The sequence below is a fragment of the Pteropus vampyrus genome, unplaced genomic scaffold (genome assembly GCF_000151845.1).
Source record: "Pteropus vampyrus isolate Shadow unplaced genomic scaffold, Pvam_2.0 Scaffold1000000569, whole genome shotgun sequence".
Classification (NCBI taxonomy): domain Eukaryota; kingdom Metazoa; phylum Chordata; class Mammalia; order Chiroptera; family Pteropodidae; genus Pteropus; species Pteropus vampyrus.
Genome location: NW_011914971.1, coordinates 54,843 through 78,034, shown reverse-complemented (window position 1 = coordinate 78,034; position 23,192 = coordinate 54,843). Strand labels below are relative to the sequence as shown.

At 42.3% G+C, this 23,192-nt stretch overlaps 1 long non-coding RNA gene and 1 pseudogene across 1 annotated transcript; both read right to left on the bottom strand.

Moving 5' to 3' along the window:
- Positions 1 to 5,570: 5,570 nt before the first annotated feature.
- On the bottom strand, positions 5,571 to 21,297 carry LOC111735423. The gene is made up of 2 exons (XR_002778778.1): positions 21,108 to 21,297; positions 5,571 to 7,081 (listed from the first exon to the last, which is right to left on the bottom strand). It is a non-coding gene; the product is annotated as an uncharacterized LOC111735423 (long non-coding RNA).
- Positions 7,636 to 15,773, bottom strand: LOC105311134 (annotated as a pseudogene).
- Positions 21,298 to 23,192: the final 1,895 nt, after the last annotated feature.

The following is a 23,192-nucleotide window of genomic DNA, read 5'->3' as shown; positions in this document are numbered from 1 at the left end:
AGAGGCTTAGAACAAGTGAAAAATGCCCTATTAACTTAGACTCAGATGCTTTTTGGGCAAAAGACTGCCAAAACTTCCTCTACTTTTAAAGAAATGAAGGAGCTATGCAATGGGCAGGCTAATATGCATATTTCTAGGATTGATCCATGTCCCCCCCGCCCCCCCAATCAATGAGCAGATCAGAGCCCAATGACTATGGAATGATACCAATGTGGTTGTCTTGTATGGTTCTCATTTCACAAAACATTATGTATATGGAATAGAACTAGGTCTAAAGATTTAGACTTAAATCTTCACAAATTCATTAGGATTCTTAATTATTCAACAGATATATACTATAAAGTGTAGACAACTATAGGTCAGGGAAGCCAAAAAGAAAAGAGGAAAAGTGTAAAATCATGAAAATATGAGACAATTTGTGCCCGTGTTCTAGGATGGTTTTAAATTATACAATCCTTCACTGATTATTACAACTCTTCAAAATCTGTATGTGTACTTTGATGATCTATTGAAAGGCAAATGACTGCTATCAAACCAAAGTAATGGGTTTTTTTTTTGTAAAAGGCTTTGACTAAAAATCATGAGGGTGACATATGCTGTGAAGGTTAAGTCCATTGGACCTGGAATAGGCCTGAGCTAACGTATCTGTATATCACTATTTGTTACTCAAGAAATGAAATACATTGACTAATAGTGTTGCTTTGTAACCATGGAACCAAGCTGTTTGGGGGCAGGTTTTAACAGCTTATCAGCAGTGTTTGATAACAACGCTGATAATTTGCACCAGTTCTCATGTGACCTTCAGAGACTTCTGATGGGGCTGGTTACATGGCAAGAATATGTCTGTGTATCCAGCACAGGATAAGAAATCTCAGCAGTGAATCAAGTTTTGGCTTCTGGGGTACTCTGTGCACATGTCTGTACAATAGAGGAAAATGGGAGCTCATGCCTGGCCCTCATCCAAACCCCTTGCTGTGAAGCAACCTTTGACAGTGATGCAATGTACCTTTTTTCCTTAAAAAATTGTAGATTTGTAATTATTACCCTTTGGGATACTTTGAGTCTTTAGCAATTTAACCTTATTTAACTGTCACTGTTAGTGCACCACATTATTTGGGATGTGGCAGTTCTATAGTTTCAGACCTTGAAGCACTTTCTTATGTGTAACCTTTTTCTTTCTAACGAATTATGTATCTATAAGACGTGCATAACCTAGTTCTTTTTATTTTTATGCTATTCATTCAGTGATCTCTTTCGTTCCTTCCCTTATTTTCTGTGCCAATTTTCTCAGTGTACTTGTTGCTTTCTATTTCTCTTGGATTTGCTGTGCTCTCTAGCCACCAATAATGTTATGTTTTCCTGAGCAGTCTAACAATAAAGTCTTATTCCTGTTTATCATGAGAGAGACATGATTACATTCTACCTATGCTGTTTTTTAAAAATAACTTTTTTTCAACTACAGTTGGCTTACAATATTATATTAGTTTCAAGTGTATAACATGGTGATTAGACACTTATATAACTTACTAAGTGATCACTCCAAAAATCTAGTATCCATCTGATACCGTATATAGTTATTACAATATTACTGACTATATTCCTTAGGCTTCACTTTAGATCCCCATGACTATTTTGTAACTAACAATTTGTACTTTTTAATCCTTTCCCCTTTTCAACCCCACCCCCAAACTCCCTCCCATCTGGCAACCATCAAAATGTTTTGTTCTTTAGATCCACATGTCAGTGAAACCATATGGCATGTCTCTCTGTCTCACTTACTCCACTCAGTGAAATACCTTCTAGGTACATCTATGTTGTTTCAGGTGGCAAGATTTCATTCTTTTTTAATAGCCGATTAATATTCCATTGTATATATGTACCACCTCTTCTTGATCCATTCAGCTATTGATAGACACCCAGGTTACCTCCATATCTTGGCTACTATAAATAATGCTTCAATGAACATATGGATTTACGTCCCTTCAAAGTAGTCTTTTGGGTGTGTTTGGATAAATACCCAGAAGTAGGATTACTAGGTCCTTCTTTGTCTCTTGTTATATAGCCTTTGTTTTAAAGTCTACTCTGTCTGGTATAAGTATTGCTACTCTAGCTTTTGTTTGTTTCCATTTTCCTGAAATATCTTTTTCCATCCTTTTACTTTCAGTATGTGTATGTCTTTCAATTTGAAGTGTCTTGTAAGCAGCATATGTAAGGGTCTTGTTTTCTTATTCAGCCACCCTATTTTTCGATTGGAGCATTTAATCCATTTACACTGAAAGTAATTGTTGATAGATAATGTAGTTATTGCTACTTTATTTATATTTTTAATATTTTTCTTCTTCTTAAAGAGGTCCCTCCAACATTTCCTATAATACTGGCTTGGTGGTGATGAACCCCTTTAGCTTTTTCTTGTCTGGTAAGCTCTTGATCTGTCATTTGATTTTAAATGATAGCTTGGCTGGGTAATCTTGGCTATAGGTCCTTGCTTTTCATCAATTTGAGTATTTTGTACCAATGCCTTCTGGCCTGCAGAGTTTCTGTTGAGAAATCAGCTGACAGTCTTATGAGAGTTCGCTTGTAGGGAACTAATTGCTTTCTCTGCTGCTTTGAAAATTCTGTCTTCATTTTTAGCCTTTGGTATTTTAATGATGATGTGATTGGTGTGGGTCTCTTTGGGTTCATCTTCTTTGGTACTCCCTGTGCTTTCTGGGCTTTTATAGCTATTTCTTTCACCAGGTTAGGAACGTTTTCCATCATTATTTCTTCAAATAGGTTTTCAAATCTTGCTCTCTCTCTTCTCCATCTGGTACCTCTATGATGCGGTATTTGGTACACTTGGTCTTGTCCCAGAGAGCCCTTAAAATACCATTTTGGATTCTCTTCTTGCTGCTGTTCTAATTTGGTGTTTTATGTTACCTTATCTTCTAAATCGCTGATTCTGTCCTCTGCCTCATCCAGTCTATTATTGATTCCTCCTAAGGAATTCTTCATTTCAGTTATTGTAGTCTTCATTTCTGACTGGTTTTTATGTTTTCGATCTCCATTTTTATATTCTATCTCTTTGTTAAAGTTCTCACAGAATTCATCTATTCTTTTCTCTAAGTTCAATAAGCATCATTAAAACCAGTGTTTTGAATTCTGCATGTTAGATTGTGTCACCATTTTTTTTTCTGGAGCTTTATTGCGTTCTTTCATTTGGGACGCTTGTCTTTCCATTTCAGCTGTTTCTCTGTGTTTCCTTCTATGTACTGGATAGGGCTGCTATTTCTCCTAGTCTTAGTAGAGTGGTCTTGTACAGTAAGTGTCGTGTGGGGCCCAGTGGCACAGTCTTCCCTGGTCACCGAGCCAGATGCTCCAGCTGTGTGCCTTCTATGGATTGTGTGTGTCTCTTATTGTATGTGAGCCTTGGTTGTTGTTTGCACATCACTGAGAGGGATTGATCCTTAGGCTGATTCATTGTGAGAACTGGCCGGTTCTCACATAGACATTCCTTTTAAGAGGGGGCCAGAGGGACAAATCCCACATAGAAGGATCTGTTTTACCAGGGCTCTAGTGCCTACCCGGTCCGCCCATTATGTGTGTTGTGTTCAGATGCAGCCCCAAGTGCTGCTCAGACTCGGTCCACAGCCAACCCTTGGGTGTGCCGGCCCTGTGGCCTCCTGCACGAGGCCTAGCTGCAGGACACATTCAGCTGTAGCCGATGCCCTACCCAGGGCCACCTGCCAAGAGTCACCAAGCAATTTGTAGGTGGCTACCACCCACACGAGGCTTAGGGGCACATCAAGTGGCCAAGCCATGAACCAGGCAGGCGCTGCTAATGCCAGACTTAGGTCTGTTCATCAAGAATTACAAGGTACACTGAGGCCAGATACTGTTTGGGTTTTGAGATCCTTTGAGAAGTTTTAGGAAAGTCTGAAGCATGAACCAAGGCAGGCCGTTTGTATGGAAAAGCTACTGAAAGTGGCTCAGTGGGACTGCAAGTTCAGTGAGGCAGGGTATCAGGATATCACCAGGGCGGATCGACCAGTGTTAGCCAAACTGATGGAAATTCAGTCATAATGGCTACCTGCAAGTGCATACCAGGTATGGGTAGGACTCACTGAAGAAATAGTTGCCTCCACCAGCACTTCTGCCTTGAGAAAGCTGTCCCTCTGGCCCCCTCACTGAAGCTAGATACCTCATTTCCTCTCCTTATGTCCCTGGAGCCTTTCGATCTGCTGCCCCAGACTTGGAGCTGATGCAGAGTCCATTAGCAAATAAGTTCTGCAAGCAAAGCCTCTTAAAAGGAATGTCTATGACTCCATTCACCTTCTATTTCATTCAGCTACAATCTTCACTGGTGTTCACAGTCAGAAAACATGAGGACTTCTCTTCTTGGCACTGGAACCCTAGGCTGGGAAGCCCAGTGTGGGGCCAGGACCTCTTGCTCCTCTCAGGGGACCTCCATAGCTGAGATATCCCTCCCAATTCTCAACTGCCACACACAAATGTGCGACCAGCCCGGTCTATATCTCCACCCTTACTACCAGTCTCAAGGTAGCCTTTTCTGTATGTTTCCAATTGAAAGACTTCTGTTCAGCTAGACTTCAGGCAACTCCCCATGATGACTGTTCTGCAGTTTAGTTGTAATTTTGGTGTGGTTGTGAGAAGAGGAAAGCATAGCATTTACCTACTCCACCATCTTGATCAGAAGCCCAGGTTATTATCCTCTATGATAAATGCATGCCTGTTTGGAAACACGTTGTTTATCAATAGAACTGCTTGCCACATTTCTTCCAATTAACTTTGTTCTCTCCCAGAGGTGTTATTTTATGAGTTCCTATTAGATTTTCATCCACACTTAAGTCTGATGATATGCATTGTATGTGTGTAATAACATATGCTCATGTATTCTTGCTTCACTAGGAATTCTTGCTGCTTTATAACCCTTCCATAGTTTCACTATTACACTAATATCTGGGAGTGACCATCAGCTCATAATCTTATATGTATCCATCTCATTATGTCAACTGCCAGTGGCCCATATGTCCCAAACTAATGATAACATACCCATTCTTTTGAAATCTTATTAGTACCATAAATTTATCAATGCTTTTAAAAAACTCTATGCAGGCATTTGGCTTTTGATACCCCATCTAGCTCTTAAGACTGATTTATTTCTCCTACCATCATAGATTTCTTAGTTATCATGGCTGGTCATTTTTGTATTGCTTCCATTTTCTGCATTAACATAATCAACTCTGGGCTGATTGGCTCATAAAATGCAAACAAATTTCTGTCAATCCTTTCCTTACTCAAGCTCTAAACTCCAAGATTAAGAGGTATTATGAATTGGATACCTCTCTCCTAATGAGATGTGAAGATAAATAAAATCCTAAAGTTAAATCCTGGGGAACAAAGAAAAGGGCAACGATTCATTCATATTCTAATAAACACTAAAAACCAAAAATTTGGACTCTGAACTGGATCGGCTTGAGGCTATTTTTAAATTCTGGGTGTTGTTATTTTCTATTTATATTTTTTCCAACATTAAAATCAGAAACATGTAAAAAATCTGATCTTATCTTATGTACAATTTGATAAACAATTTATAAAAGAAATCTTTACCAAGTAGCAAGCACGGTGCTTTACCTGCTTTTAAGTTGAGGGACACTACTCCAACCAAGTGATCAAGTTTAGCATTATCAGTGATCATTCACATTGACATCATATACTACTGATAGGATGAGAATAGCTTCATTCTGTGGTCTTCCTACAAAAACCCTGTAACACCAGTGCAATCATAAAAAAGATAATAGAAACCCATATTGAGAGATATTCTACAAAATACTTGACAAAGACTCCTCAAAACTGTCTGGGTAATCAAAACCATGGAAGGTATGAGAAATTGTCACGGACCAGTAGAAGCTAAGAAGCCATGACAATTCAATGTAATGTGGTATCCAGGATGAAATCCTGGAATACAAAAACACTAGAGAAAAACTAGTGAAATCAGAAAAATAATGTGTTTAGTTAATAATGTATCAAAGTTACTTATGGCAAATGCACCAGAGGTATAAAAGATGTTAAGAAGGGGAACTGTGTGAGGAGTATATAGGAATTACCATTGTAACTTTTCTTTATATCTACAACAATTCTAAACTGAAGTTAATTTTTTTTTTTTTAATTTTAAAGTATTCCAAGTTGGATAATTTTCTTTGGTTTTCTATAAGTCAAGTTTCCTGAAAAAATCAAGCATGTAGAAAAAGATGCTTTTTGACTTTCATTTCCCTTTTGGTACAGTGCAGTAAGCTCACATTGCATTAAGCTGTCAGAATGAGGAGTAAACATTCCCTTAGCTACTTGAATTCTCCTGCCAAGAGTGCTGATCCAGTCTCTGGTGCGCTAGTCCTAGTGGTACTATGATACAGCCTTCATCCAATGGTGGGTTCTTACTCCTGGCTCTTTTCTTTGGCAGTGATGCCACTAAGTTAAGTGATAATAAGCCACTGTCGAAGAAATACCTGTCCTCCAATTAATGCTAAAGATATACCATCATTTTCCCTCACGCCATATCGAAAGGAGATGGGGAACGGAAAACTTACTCGTGGGAATCGACTGACATATTGTCCACATACTCAATCTACCAGATCATACTTGCAGAAAGCAATTTGCCAGGATTGAGAGAAACTTTTAGTGGTCCAGGTTTAAAAATGAGAATCCCATTTATGTCCTTCTCTGTGCTGACCAAACCACATCCTGAAATGACAAGCGATTGACCAAATATTTTCTTGGCTAAGACTATACTATACTGTTTCCCCCAAAAGTGAGTACTTTTCAATACTATGTGGTACTGGACATGAAAGTAGCATTGATTTTATTCCAATTCTAAAACCTGCTATCCAAGCAAGGTAAAATTAACTGGTTTGCAATGCTGCAGTGTGAGCAAGCATCATGGAGTTAAGGAAAAGGTCCCGGATTGGATGCTCAGGTTACATGCATACAAGACCGCTAGGAAGACTCGCTTTTTAATTACTCGGTGAAAAACGAACCATTAGAATGGCATAAAATGAAAGCCAAAAGAACATGTAAGAACCAACACCTGGGGATCACTTCATAAATAATATATAAATGTCAAACCACTATGCTGTACACCTGAAATACAAAATAGTGAATAAAAATTGTAATTGAAAACTTTAAATTAAAAAATCAGCATCCACCTCCCTCCCACCCTTACCCACCCTCCACCTACACACACAGCCTTGAGAAATCTCATGGATCTACAAGATCCTAGAAACAGGGCTAGATCAACATTCTGACATAGCAGGCACGGAAAAATCTAACAGCATTAAGTTGAAGGACACCAACAGAGGAAGGATAGAGATTGTCACTCAAAAACAGAAAGTGAACAGATCCAGAGTTGTCCATTACATAGATTCATATAAATGTACCACATAGCTCAGAAACTGGCTCTCTGATGTCTACTGAGGTTTGATTTCTGGGAGGAGGTTTTCCCACATTCATTACATTCATAGGGTTTTTCTCCTGTGTGAATTCTTTGATGGACTATGAGATTCAACAATGAGTTCTCCATTACATAGGTGCATATAAATGTACCACATAGCTCAGAAACTGGCCACAAACATATACTGGTGATGTCATTCTTCCATCTTTAAAACTTCACATTCCTCAGTGAATTTGTGCACAGCAAGTGTTTTCTTATATATTTTCTATAAAACAATATTACATATAAAATGTAGTTTTGTTATATTAGTTCTAGGTAGATTTTATCTTCAATTCTGAAACTGATACATTTCCACAGAAAAAAATTATGACACAAACTCAGTATGTATTCAAAAATGTAAGTTACCAAAATACAAGATTTTAGTCTAATCTTACTTGATGTTTACTGAAGCCAACTTCACAGTAAAGGCTTTTGTTTTTCCCTGAGGTTTCTAAGATTTTAATGGTCTTCAGCTCAATCAGGACAATGACAGAAGTTTTATTCCTCATGTAAAGTCTTTGATGTACCGTATGTTGAATTCTGAAGGTCAAGCTACTGAAAACCTGAAGAATAATTAATTTTGCAAATCTACATGTGGAATTTGTTATTTTTTTTGTTGAGGCAATGACATTACAAAAGAACAAAAATTCCCAAGCATTTCTCCAAGTAGAGAACACCATTTAGTATGATGCTGACCTGACAATGTCAGAGTGTCTCGAGGATCTCAAGGGGACACAAGTAATACCTCTCTTTGCTGTCAGTTGTCTGAGTTGCGCATTCACTAAGAAGGAATTGTCAGTGGGTGGTGCTCAGGTGGTTTCCGTGAGGCCACATGTGCTGTCTGTGTGTTGTTTCTGGGTGAAGTCTATATGGGTGGTCTCTGTGGGATGTCTGTGAAATCTGTGTGGAGGTCTTATTATGAAGTCTCTGTAGGACAACAAGAGGTCTCTCTGGAAGGTGTCTGTGAGAGGTGTCTGTTAGGAGGTACCTTTGTGAAGTCTGTGTTGTGTGGCTCTGTGACATGTCTGTTGTGAGGCATCTCTGTGAGGCCTCAGTGTGAAGAGTTCTCTTTTGGGAGGTGTCTGGGGTTAGGTCTCTGTGTGACAGGTCTCTGTTAGGAGGTGTCTGTGTGTGTCATCTCTATGTGAGAGGTCCCTGTGTGGGTCCCTCTATAGCTGGCCTTACTGTGCCTTATGAAAGACAGCAACAACAGATGAGCAGTGGGACTTGCCCCTTCCTGCTGCTGCTTCCGTCAGCATCCCAGTCACTCTGGTACTTATGCTGACAGGAGCATGGGGTGCATGTCCAGCTCCCCCCCGACTCTCAGAATTCACCATTCGGTGCCTGAGACGACCCATGAGCACAGCCAGGCTCAAGGTCTCAGCTGTGTGACACCCTCTCCCAAGCACTCGAAGACCTGGGGCACTTCCTGCCCTGGGTCCCACCCTTCCACAGGTCCAGGCTGCACTGCTGTGCCCAGCCTGGTGGCTGCTCAGGATCCCAGAAGCAGGAACTAGCTCCAGGAAGATCCTGTGTCATGAGAATGCCTATGCTCCTGCACCCCTCAACCCTGGTCCTGGTCCCACATGTTGGGGTCCTGACAGGTGTGGGAGCAGGACCATTCCTGCTGTCATCAGATCAGGGTTGTTCTAGAACAGGACTCTCCACCACTGCAAGGACACCCGAGCTGGGCCCCCTGTGTGCCAAGTGTGGCACAAAGTGCAGAATCACTCTAGAAAGATTGTTCCTGGTCTCCCTTTTTTCTGTGTGGTTTGGGGCCAGAGAGGAGGCAAGCTACACTAGGAGCAGGCCACGCCGAGGACCAATCCTGGACTGCACCACCCATTCTGGACAGGTCACTTCTGCGCTCCCGTGTGATAAATCCTGTGTGGTGTCTTCGTCTCCTGCAGGGCTCTGGGATAAGCAAGGCTAGAATCACATAAGAATTATTACGTGATGGCAGGCCAGTCTCTCATCCTTTTAAGTCCCCAACTCTCCCCTGGAGCAGACCTTGGGCCATGTGTTTATGTAAAGGTCACCAGACTGGGAGTGACACTGAGTTCTCTAGTCCTGGCTTTTCCACCTGTTGTTAAGTCATCTTTTCTAGAATTCAGGAGGCAAGGATGTGCAAGCTTAGAAACTGTATTGTGGAGACAATTAACCATTCCTGACTTGCTTTAATTCTGCAGATTTGGCCCTAGAGGTGGCTTCTTTATATCTGGGATCTCAGAGCTGAAGAAGGTGGAGACAGAGGTTGGGGCCCTTTCCCCTTCCCTCCTCCCATACCTGTAGATGATGATGGGACATCAGGGCTTCTCGGTCGCTGCATATTTATGGACACTCTGTGTCACTTTGCCTCCTTTCTTGGATCCAACCTTTTCAATTCTTCACCCACATCCCACCCAAATTTCACGGTATCCGACTGTCAGATAGTTACCCACATACAGTCACACCCTGTTCCATTCATCCAGAATTCCTCCCCTGGGGTTAATAGAGGGAAAGGCAGGTCACCAGTGACCATGACCATTCATTCATTTGTGGCAGGAGTGAACACAGCCCTCATCATCATCCTCCCTGAGGCTCACACCTACGCACACGCAAAGCAGGAAGTGCCATCTGTCTGGTCTCTACATGTGGGAAAGGCAGAGGTGGGGGAGGGCGAGCTGTACATTTTATTCAGGCTAAGCTGAGAGGGGTTCACAAGGCCATCCCCATCGCAGCCTTCATTAGAGTGAGAAGGGACCTTAAGGAGCCTTTAGGGCCCAAGAGATCCAGGGGCAAGATTTCTCTTGCTTCTGAACTCCCCACTCCAAAACTTCCTGACAATTCTTGGAGCCTGAGTGGGAATGTCCAACCCTGTGAGGCCCCTGTAAACCTATTTCCTACAGCTGCACGATTTCAAAGCTGAGTGGAAGCAGGAGAAAGATGGGTTGAACCAGATCCTCGAGTGGAGTTTTTATGGGTTTTTTCGTCTTGTTTTAGAGTAGTTTTTGTTGTTTGAGTAATGAAAGTATTGTGAAAATATCAGGGGCAATGAAGGGACTTGGGGTAAGGAGTAAGCTCGCAATGCCACGATCAGCCTCCCTCCATGCCCCTTTCTTCTCGAGGCCAAAGCACACACCTAGCAAGCACAAGAAGTCACTACACCACCCTTTTATGAGAAAAAAACATATATTGGGGAAAAGTAAATATTTTGAATGTAGTAATGAGAAAACGCTTCTCTACATGGACTGATTTTTTTTTTCTTGGAGACATATTTGCCTGCTAGAAAAGGCTAGTGAAGCACGGACCAGGCAAGACCCTTCCTCGAAAAAAAAAATGCCGTGGGCAGTGTGGTTGGTGGCCTGGCGTGCACGGCATCCTTGGCCTATACTGGCAGGCACTGACTGGAGACAGTGTTTTCTTGGGGGCCAGGGATGGGTTGCGACTCACTTCCAGCTGCTCATCATCGAATCTGACACTTTTCAAGGACTTCTCAGGTCTGACTTGCTTTTCCCTGGTAGAACAATTTTGGTCTTTGGAGTCAGCCTGCTGACTGTGAGGGGTGTAATTCATCATTCTCGCTTGCTCTGTGGAGTAAGGAAGGCAGCAGACACACACACATACTGGGGCTGGGTGTTCCCGTTTGTGCTCCTTTAACTTCGTGGCATGAAGTCCATGGTGAATGGCCATTTTCTTCTCTAGAATCTGTCCCACAGCTGTCATGAGCTCCTGAGCCTCCACATTCTCGCTGTCCAGAATTGATCTGCTTTTGACTGACTGTTGGCTCTGGGCAGTGGCTGATTTGGGCTTGCACTTTTGCAAAGCATCTTGACCTTGGAATTTTTTATGGGGGAAAATCCTCATTTTTCTTTTGAAGAAGCTTTGTAAAACACTTTGTTTTTTCTCTGGCAGCAGCTGGAGGTATTTCTTCCCAACAGAGCCTACAGTTTTTCTGGCTTGGGCAGAGGAACTCATACTCCTGTCTTGACAGGTCCCCAATTTCTCGAGCTTTTCTGCATGCTCTCCTGGTTTGGGCCACCTGCAGTCCTGTCTCTGATGAGTAGGGACAAACATCTCGCTCTGATTCTTCCAAAAGCCTTGATATCTTTTGGTTCTGGGCTCCTGCTGCTCTGGACTGCTGCTTGAGGCTGCCTTGAGGCCACACAGCATCTGGAAAACTAGCTTGTCTCCATTGGGCACTCCCTGGGGATGGCACTGAGGCACCTGAGAGGCCAAGTTGTCAGTAGCAAGGGGCTTGTGTCTGGGACACTCGTGTGGCAGGTTCTCTGACTGTACCTTTACGTTGGACTTAAACTCACTAACCATCTCTGTGTTAAGGCGTGGCTCTCCTGGATCTTGGAGAACAGTCATTCTAGGGTATAGGGGACTTTTACTGGTCCCTGGAGCCTCTAAACTACCCAAATGTGCATTTTTGTTTTGGGACTTTGTCAGCACATTGGTTCCCAAGATGTCTCTAGACTCTGGTTGAAAAGCAGGGGACAATGTGGCCTTCCCTGCCTCCCTGGCTTCCTTGGCCCTCAAAGATTGGGGTCCTATGTTCATCTCTGGCACTGTTACCTGATGGCTGGGGTCTCGTGAGGCATGTAGACCACTCTTCCCTCCTGGCTCGTTCCTGGACATTGTTGAACCTGGACTGGGCTCTGTGCTGTCCTTCATGGCCCACTCCACAATCCCACTCTGCCAGGTGAGTGTGACGGCCTGAGGTGGCGACCTGCCCTCCTGTCTAGCCAGAGGGGCCTTTGTGGTCCCATGGTCATCACCAAGTGAGATCTGTCCCAGAGCCCTCTGGATTTCCTCACACACAGGTAAGGGGGCCAGGAGAGGCCTCTCCAGGGTGGGAACTGACTCCTCTCCTATCGCTTTCTCTCCTAGATGGGGCTGAGGAAGTTTTCCAAGGACTTCAGCAACCTGGACTATCGAGTGATCTCCAGGGACACAGGGAGCTGAGGGAGTAAAGGCAAACTGCAGAGTGGGTGAGGGTTGATCCTTTTTCAACTTAAAGTGATTAATGGACTTGATGAGCTTGAGGGGCAGGCCCCACATGTGCCTCACCCAAAACTTTGTCATATGTGCTTCCAGCATCTCTTGAGTGTTTGTGTCGAGGAAGGAAACCCTGTGGGAGGTGTTCACCCAGGGTTCCCAACCCTTTAAGATTCCCAAATTCCTGGTTTCCATGTGAGCGTTGGACTTGGGAGAAGCATGGTTGACAGCAAGCCAGGATCGACGCACACTCACGGGGATTAAACCCTCGCTGGTTTGCCCCCAATTCCTGCCTAAATGGCCTTTTGGGATGTTTTCTAGATTTTTGTCTAAGCTCCTCGGCAAACCACTTGTCAAGTCCTTTCTTAAAAGCATCCAGTCATTTTCTGACCCTTCAGAGTCTACTTCCTGAAATGCCACTATAGGCCTCTCGGAGGACCTGGAGAGGTTTTTAGGGACCTTGCTCATGTCTTGCTTTAGCTGGAACCCCACCTTCTGCGGATCCTTGCTGCTTTCACCTGTGAAGGAAGAGGGCCGTGAGGCCCCATGCTTGTCCTTTACCGGACATTTCCCTGGTAATTCGCTCTGAAGCTGCCTTAGTTCCAGAGATTCTTGTATCTTCCGAGGTAGCTCCCAGCGGTTTTGGATAAGCCATTTTTGGAGGTGTTGCTCCAATTGCTTCCGGAGCTCTGGACTGATTGGAAATTCTCAGGAAGGATGGAGCCCACCCAGCTGTCCTCGGGAAGGTTGGGAGTGAAGATATTAAAGACTTCCTGAGATCTTTCGATCACAGACGGCGGAGCCCACCCACTTTCTAGTTGCTTCGGCAACAAGGGCCATTCTGTATTTTGAATCTCAATTGAGGTGAGAGATTTTAGCTCATTCCGGGCTGTCGGGCAAGACACACCACAGGCTCTAATCTGGGATGGAGAAGAAGGTCCTAGGATTTGTACAGGAGATTGGAAATGGGCCTGGGCCTGAGCCAGAGGTGGGGCCTGTAATTGCAGCATCCTTGGAATCAAGGCTTGAGGTTGGAACTCCAGCTGGGGCAGGGGCTGGGAATGGGAAAGCAGTGGAGGTAGTTTAGCCTGCAGATGAATTGGGCAGGGATTTGAGATTCCATTGAATAAGAATGAGGGAGACTGTAGTGTGGAAGAATTCTCAGAGATCCTGGAAGTAGCCACCGGGGATTCGCTGTGCAGAGAGGAGAGACCCCAAAAAAGCTGGTTGTATTTTTGCTGTAGATGGTCCCCCAAGACCTTAGGATATGAGAGCTGCTGAGGACTAGGCAGTTGCTCTGGCTTATCTTTCGCGGTCCAGAAGGGTTGGGGGATTGTGGTGTCCTGCTCAGCACCTAGTGATGGCAACATTTTCCCCAAAGAATTCAGGTGGTAGTCTGGGCTCATTTGTTTTGGATATAATCTGTCTTTGCCTTTTTCCTTCGAAATCTTTATCTTGATTCTCTCTGTGACTTGTATCTCCAGGAGATTCTGGTCATCGGATTCGAGTAAGGAGGGGCTAACAGCCTCTACCATTCTGTCTGTGGAGTCTCTCCTGAGCAAGGCCTCTTGTGAGTGGTGGGACAGCTGCTCTTGTTGGGATTTGCACTGTGATGAGTTTGAGAGGCACAAGGCTTTGGCAGCTGCCTGCCACTGAGACGGGGTTAAAATGGAACAGCTTGAGTGGTCAAGGCCTGAGACGGCTGGGACTGCGACAGGAGAAGCCGACCAAGGTGTGTGTGGAGATGAGCTTTGTGGGATGGTCCTGAGTGGGAGTGCCATCAAGTCACACTGAGGAGGTGTCATAGTGGAGTCTGACAGTGGTGGTGCAGAGGAGGCTGTTGGAGGTGGAAAGTGGGCCTCTGAATCATGGAGGTATGAGGTAGAAGGGGAAAGTGCAAGTGGCCGTGGTGAAAGGTCGTCCAGGGGAAGGAAAGGCTCTGGTGGCTGAGAGCCACTCAAGGATGAGTGTGAATGAACAGGAACTGAATAGGTAGTAGGACTTTGTGACAGGGAGGAGGCCAGAGGTAGCAGGCGTTCAGTCGGAGGAGCTGGGGAAGCCAACGGGGACGTGACGGAGCAGCATCTTCCACAGGCTCTGCACAGGGCTGGCGGGCTCCCTCAGGAACTGCTTTGCACGCCTCACCAGTGGCTTCTTGACCTGAGCTCTGACAAAAGCTGCCTTTGTCAGGGAGCCTTCCCAGGTGGCTGCAGGACACGGAGGCACAAGCTGCAGCCAGGGGCACGTGGGGCCAGGAGATCCTGCAGGGTGGGCACCTGGTGCCTAGGGTCCTCCCCATCCCCGACATTTATTCCACAGTGCTCCTGCTGTCTGTCACCCCAGGGTGTAGCTATATCCTGATCCCATTGCTCTCCCTTCCATGTCAGTTCAAGGTGTCCAGCAGCCCAAAGGGTGGCGGACCCAAGAGAAGGGGAAGATTCTTTACCTTTGCAGAAGAGAAATCAGGCTCTGAGCCTCTTCCAGTTCTTGCAGGCAATCTCTGCTAGCTGGAAATCAGGAGACCGGGTCATGTGGTTAAGGCAGGGCCTTAGGGGTCTTACAGGAGGCTAGGGTAATGGCCCTTTAGGGGAGACACTTTGAAGGGAGATCTCTGGAGCCCAAGCATTCAGGTCAAAGACAACAATTCCTGACAGTGATCACAAGGCTCAAGAAGGGTAAAACTTTTTCTTTTACAAAGTGCTTCCACATCTATTACCCACTGCGGACCTCACAACTGCCCTATAGGGGAGCAAGAGGTCAGGGGGCACCTTACAGAGGAAACTGAGTGATGATAAACAACTTGTTCAAAGGTGGACCTGGCGGAGGGGTGGGGCTGGGGGGTCTCACCTTTCAGTCAGATACTATTGATCTACGACAGTCCAAATGCCCCTGCTGGGTGACACCCATTTCCAGGCTCTCAGATGCTTCATTCAGAACACAATTCTGGGAAGTATCTGGATTTTAATTTCCTTCCCAAGAGCCTTCCCGATGGCTCTGTTTCCTGTGAAACAGGCTCCACTGCTGGCATCGTTGGAGACCTGGACCTGGACCCTCAGGGACCAGAGAGGTGGGGGGCAAACCCCTTGGCACAGGGCTGAGGGGCAGAAACTCACCTTTCAAAACTCTACTTTTCTTCCTGATCTTTCTCCTCCTCTTTGGCTCCACCGAATGCTGAGAGACAAGAAAATGTGAGGAGCTAGACTCATTCTTACTCTCCTGTCTCTAGACAAGCTACAGAAGCTCAGTGTTCATGAACAAAGTGACTTTCTACATTTAATTAATGAGACTCTCTAATTTTTCCCCTTTTACCTTTTTTGTAAAGCAGATAAAATATTTTGCTTTTCTTCTTGGATGAATGGAAAAAAGAATCTTGATGAAACCCACCATGGATTTCTTGCTCAAGAAAAAGAAAAAAACACACATTCTCAGAACTACAGGCCCCTCTGAGCTCAGTCAGGTAGGACTCTGGTTTCCCAGGCCAGAGCCCCACTCCAGCCTCTAATCAGAGGCGCTCAGGGGCTCTGTACTGACCTCGGATCAGCCCCAACAGAGGAGAGGCTCGACTTAGACACCTGCCATGGGAAAGCGGTTGGTGAACTAGTGCTCAGGGGCCTGTCACTCTGTAGAGATCCAACTCTTACTTAGTATCCAGTCCTTGACCATTAGTCACTGCATCTGGGACTGTGCCCTGGAGCCCTCCACCACACCTGGACTCCTGATCCAAGATCTTCAGATCAAAATCCGTGTGCTCGCTCTAACCCCTGCTCGGCCTGGCTTGTTCCTAGAGCGTGATGTTCTATTCATTCCCAAGAATTCCCGTCTCACCATTTTCTCTAGGTGATTCAGAAAAGGTGAAATAATAAGAAAAAAGATCAGCTTTGCTGGGTCTGGGCCAAGGGTTCCTTACCTTCCTGATGTTTCTATGTTTCCTAGGTGGTGGTATAGATGGATTACTCTGGAAGCAGAAGAGTAACAGGAGGAAGAGCCCCAGTCCACACAGGAAGGCGAGGATGGTATCAATCAGGGAGTGAAGACGAGGCTTATCCATGTGTCAATAATGCTCTTCAAGAGAGAGGATTTTCCATGGTTTGAATATCACTGCTGACTTCTGGCAACTGAGCACTGGAAGTTTACTTGGGAGCAGAACCCCAGGCCCACCCACATCACAGAGCTGTGGCCTAGTCACAAAGGTTCCTGAGGGGGGGGGAGGGGAAAATAAGAAGAGGAGGCTGAACTACTGCCCTTCTCTCACCATCCAGCTACATGTACCTCTGCACCCTTCTGGGCCTTCTAGATCTCTCATTCCAGCTCTACCCTCAATCTGTCAGAGAGACCTTAGATGATTTTCTCTTAATTTCATGTGGGAACCAGATGTCACCTAGTTCCATTGCCCCTTAGAGATCTTCACTCGAGGCCCACCAATTCATAATCCTTGAAAATCTGAAGTTGATCCTGAAAATTTGGCTATTTCCTGGGGATTTTTACTCTATTTCCTCTGTCCTCAGCTCTAGCTTCCCTACATAATGTTTTTGGCTTGTGTAAACCCAGACACAGAACTTTTAAACTTAGTTTTGTGAATTTTAAGTAGTGTTTGTTTTGTCACATTTTCAATCAGAGGGACCTATATACAAAAAATTAAAAATGTATTCTTTGAATTCATAAATCTAAGTATAAGAGGATTATACATAGTTAAGCCTTTAAATGATAATTTTATAAATTTGGATCCTTTATAATTTTAGAGTTAGTAAAGCTTTCAACGGCACAAAGACTTTTGGGACATTAACACACACACACTCATCCTTTTACAAACCAATTCAGTATTTTCAAATCCAATAATCCATAATTTTCTACTTAAAATTTTTTTATTCGTTGACTTGACCCAACTTTACATTTGCCAAAATGAAGATAGTTCTTACTCTCCATGTAAGTTTTGAAATACATCTTAGTCCGTTAGGGTTGCTATAATAGAGTACCAGAGACTGGGTCGATTAGAAACAATAGAAATTTACTTCTCATAGTTCTGGAGGCTGAGAAGTCCAAGATCAGGTGCTAGCAAGTCACTTTCTGGTGAGGGCTCTCTTCCTGGTTGGTAGCCAGCACCTTCTCTCTGTGTCCTCACATGGTGGGAGGGGGCTAGAGATCTCTTTGGTGCCTCGTTTATAAGACACCAATCCCATTAATGAGGGTCTATAAGCACCACCCAAAGGCCCCAACTCCTGTCATTTTTAAGAGTTAGGATTTTAGCATAGAAATTTTGGGAGAAACACAAATATTTATACATATGCACATGTGCTACACCCAGAAGCCAGGAATGGGTTAAGGTGAGCTAAGGTACCAACTCTTAAGGTCTGTAGGGTGGAGGGTGAGACTAGGATTCAAAGCCTGGAGCTAATTCAGGTCTTGAGCAGTCTCTTCAGATATCCCTAGTGTGTTTCATTCATATTCTTCTTTTCTGAGTGTGCTCTGCCTTCCCCCGCCCTCCCCTCCAGACCCCTGCGACCCCAAGTCCAGCCTGAAGCATATAGAGATAGCTTTGAGTCCTATACAGAATTCTCTTATGGTTAATTCTGCATCCCCTCAGCAGCAGTCATAAGGATTCACTGAGGAGTTCACATGGGAAATTTGTCTTAACACTCCAGGTGCACTAAAAAGTAATGTGTGTCCCCTGCTTGCTGGTCATAATGTTTTTAATACATCTTTAGTGGGAACAAGAGCACTTGAGCTTATTTGAGGTATTGTTATGAATAAACACATTCACGAGCACATCTTCTGCATCTACTATCGCTTCTAAGGTCCTCAGTCTCTTCCTCCTTACCTTAAAGTAAGAATATATTACTTTTATCAAACTTTTATCAAAATTTGGGCTTTAGTCTTGTATTTATATTTGCCATGTATATTTTCTCCATTATTTTCCATATGTTTGGACAAAGCATGAAAGATTTTATTATAATAACAAAGGAGAGTGTAAATTACATAAGATTTGACTAAATAAACATCCACCTGTATTGGCTAAAATTTAAAAGCCATGATGGAGAATGTTGCAAGGGGTGGAAGTGGGGCACTAATCTCTACATCTTACTGAGTCAGTTAATGTTGCTGAAAATAGAAAAACAGTATATTATTTAAGCATAATATTAAATATAGTAATATATTATTAAGATAAAGCAAAATTTTTTTTAAATCCTTAACAGTTTAAAGAACAAATGGAAAATGTGCTTTTAGGAGAACAAAGTGGAAAAAATGAAATTTATTCTTTATCTTTTATAGGAAGTCAATGATTTTACTCAAAATTGATAAATTAAGTGATTATATAGTATTTATATATAATAAAAATTACCTCTACAGAGCAGGACCAGGGCCTGTGAAAAGGAAAAGCCTGGTTTTTTTGTTGTTTTAATTTTTTGCTCATCAAAATGTTTGAATAATTTTTTCATGCACATGTATTGCTTTTGTTTAAAAAATGTATTACTGGTAGATCTACTTGAAATAGTACAAAGTAGCACATCTCTGTAAAATTAGTTTTCTTTTAGCCGAAAGTATATGAAAAGTAATCGGCTCATCTAATATCTGATGGAACGTGAAGTTAGATATTATTAAATTATAATTCTTGGAAGGACATAAATATACCCATAAAACAGCCAGGACATGACACTTGACTCTATGTTCTGTTTATCTAAAAAGTAAAATCCTTATATTAAAAACAATAATGATAAGAGTAATGTCAGAAGCATGGCAGAGTAAGAGATGTTCCCACATCATTTCCCTTGAAATAACAATAAGGCGAACATCTAAAACTCAACAGGTAACAACCGGTCTTCACAGAAGCAGTGAGTGAGTGATCTGCACATAAGAGCTTCCAGAGGTCAGAACTGTGAGTTAGGGGGAAGATTATGAGGAACAAAAAAGCTGCCTCTCGTAATTGGAGCTCCCTGCTGGAGGAGGGTCAAGGGAAAAGTGGTGGCCAGTTCCTTGAACAGCCCTGTTGAAGGGATCTGTGAGCTGCATGCAACAGCGGAACCCAGGATCAGAGAAGAAAGCAGAGCAGGAACTAACTGCAGAGTGGCAACAGCTGGTTCTCAGCAGCCATGGTTGTGCAGAGTGAGGCTGAGACATAGAGATAGCACCAACCCTCAACCACCAACCCAGAGGGTGCCTTCCCCTCACATCTTCCAAGACTGAACACTGCAGAACCCCAGGGGAATTTGAGCAAATGCCACCAAAACTGTAGGTAACACTGACAGGGACTGAGACTGAGGGTAGTGATCGTAATTGAATATAAGAAAAAAAAAAGCCAATTTTAAGTCTCGAAGCAGGGATGTAAGAGACTTGGATGCCACCTACTGGAAATCAAAAGAAAAACACATTCTTAGCAATAAGCTAAAGAGAGACTTTTATATAATAAGTCTTTCTGTAAAAAAAAAAAAAAGAATACACTGTCATTAATGGCCAGGTGGAGAATAGTCCATCAAGACACTATGAACAACCAAGGTGACAAAGCATCTCAGAAAGAAAAAATCGCCAGAAAATAAGCTTAAAGACATAGGAATATATGACTTAAATGACAGAGAAATCAGGATTGTACTTCTGAAAAAACTCAATGAGATCCAAAATGATCTATATCAACAATTCTAGGAATTGAAAAAACAACTAGATTAGCAGAATGAGTTTTTTTTAGCAAGGAGATTGAAATACTAAAAAAGAACCAATTAGAACTTCTGGAGGTGAACAACATGCTACACGATATGAAGAATGAAATAGCAAGCTTGGGAAATAGAGTTGACCAAAAGGAGGAAAGGATCAGTGATATTAAAGACTGAAATCTAGACATATTTTAGAAGAAAGAAGAGAGAGACTGAATAATGAAAAATAATGGAAGAGAAATACAAGAACTAGCTGACACCATAAGAATAATGGGCATTCACAAAGGGAAGGAAAAGCAGCAGAGATTAGAAAGCATTTTCAGACAAATAGTTGCAGAGAATTTTCCAAATCTAAGGAATGAGTTGGAGCTTGGAATACAAGAAGTCAACAGAACACCTAATTATCTCAACCCAAAAGGCCTTCTCCAAGACACATTATATTAAATTTATCAAAAATCAATGACAAAGAAAGAATTCTCAGGGCAGCCAGGGAAAAAAAGACGGTAACCTATAAAGGAAAACCCATTAGATTATCATCAGACTTCTCAGCACAAAGCTTACAAGCAAGAAAGGAGTGGGATCAAATGTTCAAACTATTAAATGAAAGGAACTACCAGCCAAGAGTAATGTATCCAGCAAAGCTCTGCTTTAGATATGAAGGAGAAATAAAGTTCTTTCCAGACATAGAAAGATTGAGGAAATTCTCCATTACGAGGCCTGCATTGGAGGAAATACCAAAAGGGGTCAACTCACCTAAAACAAAATAAAAAAGAAAAAAACTATGAGTATGGCGACTAGAGGAAGAGGAGTGTAACCTTTATTAACACAGGGCATTGTAAGCTTAAACAGTAAGAAGAGATTTGCTATTGTAAGATAGTAATGAAAGTTCTGCATACATAGGGACAAACTGAGACAACAATAACAGAAAAGGGGAGGATTCAAAGATCCAAATTCACAAAGAGAAATGGAGATGAGGCACACACAGAAGAAAATGGACACACACACACACACACACACACACACACAACTATCCTCTACATATTCATAATGGTAATCACATGAGAAAGATCCAGAACTGAAGTGCACAACATAAAACAACAAGGACCAGAGAGAAAATCCACAAACCCAATGAAATTTAAAAAACAGACAGAAATGCAAAAACAAGGAAACAATGGAAACACCAAACTACCAGAAAGCAAAAGATAAAATGGCTACAGAAAAACCTCATATTTCAATAATCACCCTAAATGTAAATGGACTGAACTCATTAATAAAAAGGCACAGAGTTGCAGATTGGATCAAAAACCAAAACCCAACCACATGTTATCACCAGGAGACGCATCTCAGTTCCAAAGACAAATATAGATTCAGATGAACATGATACTCCAAGCAAATGGCATTCAGAGAAAAGTGGGAGTACTAATATCAGACAAAATAGAATTCAAAATAAAAAAGGTAAAGAAAGATACTAAGGGATACTTCATAATGATAAAGGATTTATGCACTAAGAAGACATAACACATATTAATATCTATGCTCCCAGTCAGAGAGCCTTGAAATATATAAAGCAATTACTACCAGAACGAAAGGGAGAAACAGACCAAAACACTATCATAGTAGGGGACATAAATACCCCACTGTCGGACATGGACCGATCATCCAACAGTAAATCAATAAGGAAATAACACCCTAAAATGACACTTTAGACCAACTGGACATAATGACATTTACAGAGCCTTCCATCCCAAAACAGCTGCTTATACATTCTTCTCTAGTGCACATGGAACATTCCCAAGGATTGACCACATACTGGGAACACAGATAGCCTCAACAAATATAAGAATATTGAAATCATACCAACCATATTTTCTAATCATAATGCTTTGAAGCTGGAGATCAACTGCAGAAAGAAAGTGGGAAGATTCACAAATACATGGAGATTAAACAACATGCTACTGAAGAATGACTAAGAAAGAGAAGAAATAAAATAGGGATCAAGAGATACATAGAAACGAATGATAGTACAATATATCAAAACATTTGGGAAACGGCAAAAGCAGTCATAAGAGGAAAGTTCATATCATTACAGGCCTACCTTGAAAAACAAGAATGAGGCCAAATAAACAACCTAAAGCTTCATCTTAAAAAACTAAAGAAAGAAGAACAGATGAAGCCTAAAATCAGCAGGAGGAAAGAAAGAATTGAAATCAGAGCAGAATTGAATGAAACTGAAAACAAAAAACAATAGAAAAATAAACGCAACAAAGAGCTGGTTTTTTTTTTTGAGAAGCTAATAAAATTGAGAAACACGTGGCTAGACTACTAGAGAAAAAAGAGAAAGGACACAAATAAGCAAAATCAGTGACAAAAAAAGGGAAATTATGACAGACAATGCAGAAATACAATTGATCATATATCAATACTATGAAAAAGTATATAATGACAAATTTAATAACCTAGAAGAAATGGACAAGTACGTAGAAAGGTACAAACTTCCTAGACTGAATCAAGAAAAACTAAACATACCTATCAGCAGTATGGAAATTGAAACAATATTCAAAAACCTACCAAAAAGGAAAAGTCCAGGACCAGATGGCTTCACCAGTGAATTCTATCAAACATTCAAAGAAGATGTAATACCTATTCTCCTCAAACTCTTCCAAAAAAGCAAAGAGGAGGCAATACTTCCTAACTCATTTTATGAGGCCAATATTACTCTGATACCAAAACCTGGTAAAGATAACACAAAAAAAGAAAACTATAGACCGATATCTCTCATGAACACAGATGCGAAAATCCTAAATAAGATACTAGCGAACTGAATACAGCAATATATTAGAAAGATTATTCACCACGATCAAGTGGGCTTCATCCCAGGGGCACAAGGATGGTTCACCATACGCAACTCGATTAATGTGATACACCACATAAACAAATTAAAAAGTAAGAATCATACGATCATATCAACAGATGCGGAAAAAGCTTTTGACAATATACAGCATCCAATTATGATCAAAACACTTAACAAAATCAGTATAGAAAGAAAGTACCTTAATATAATAAAGGCTATATATGACAAGCCCTCA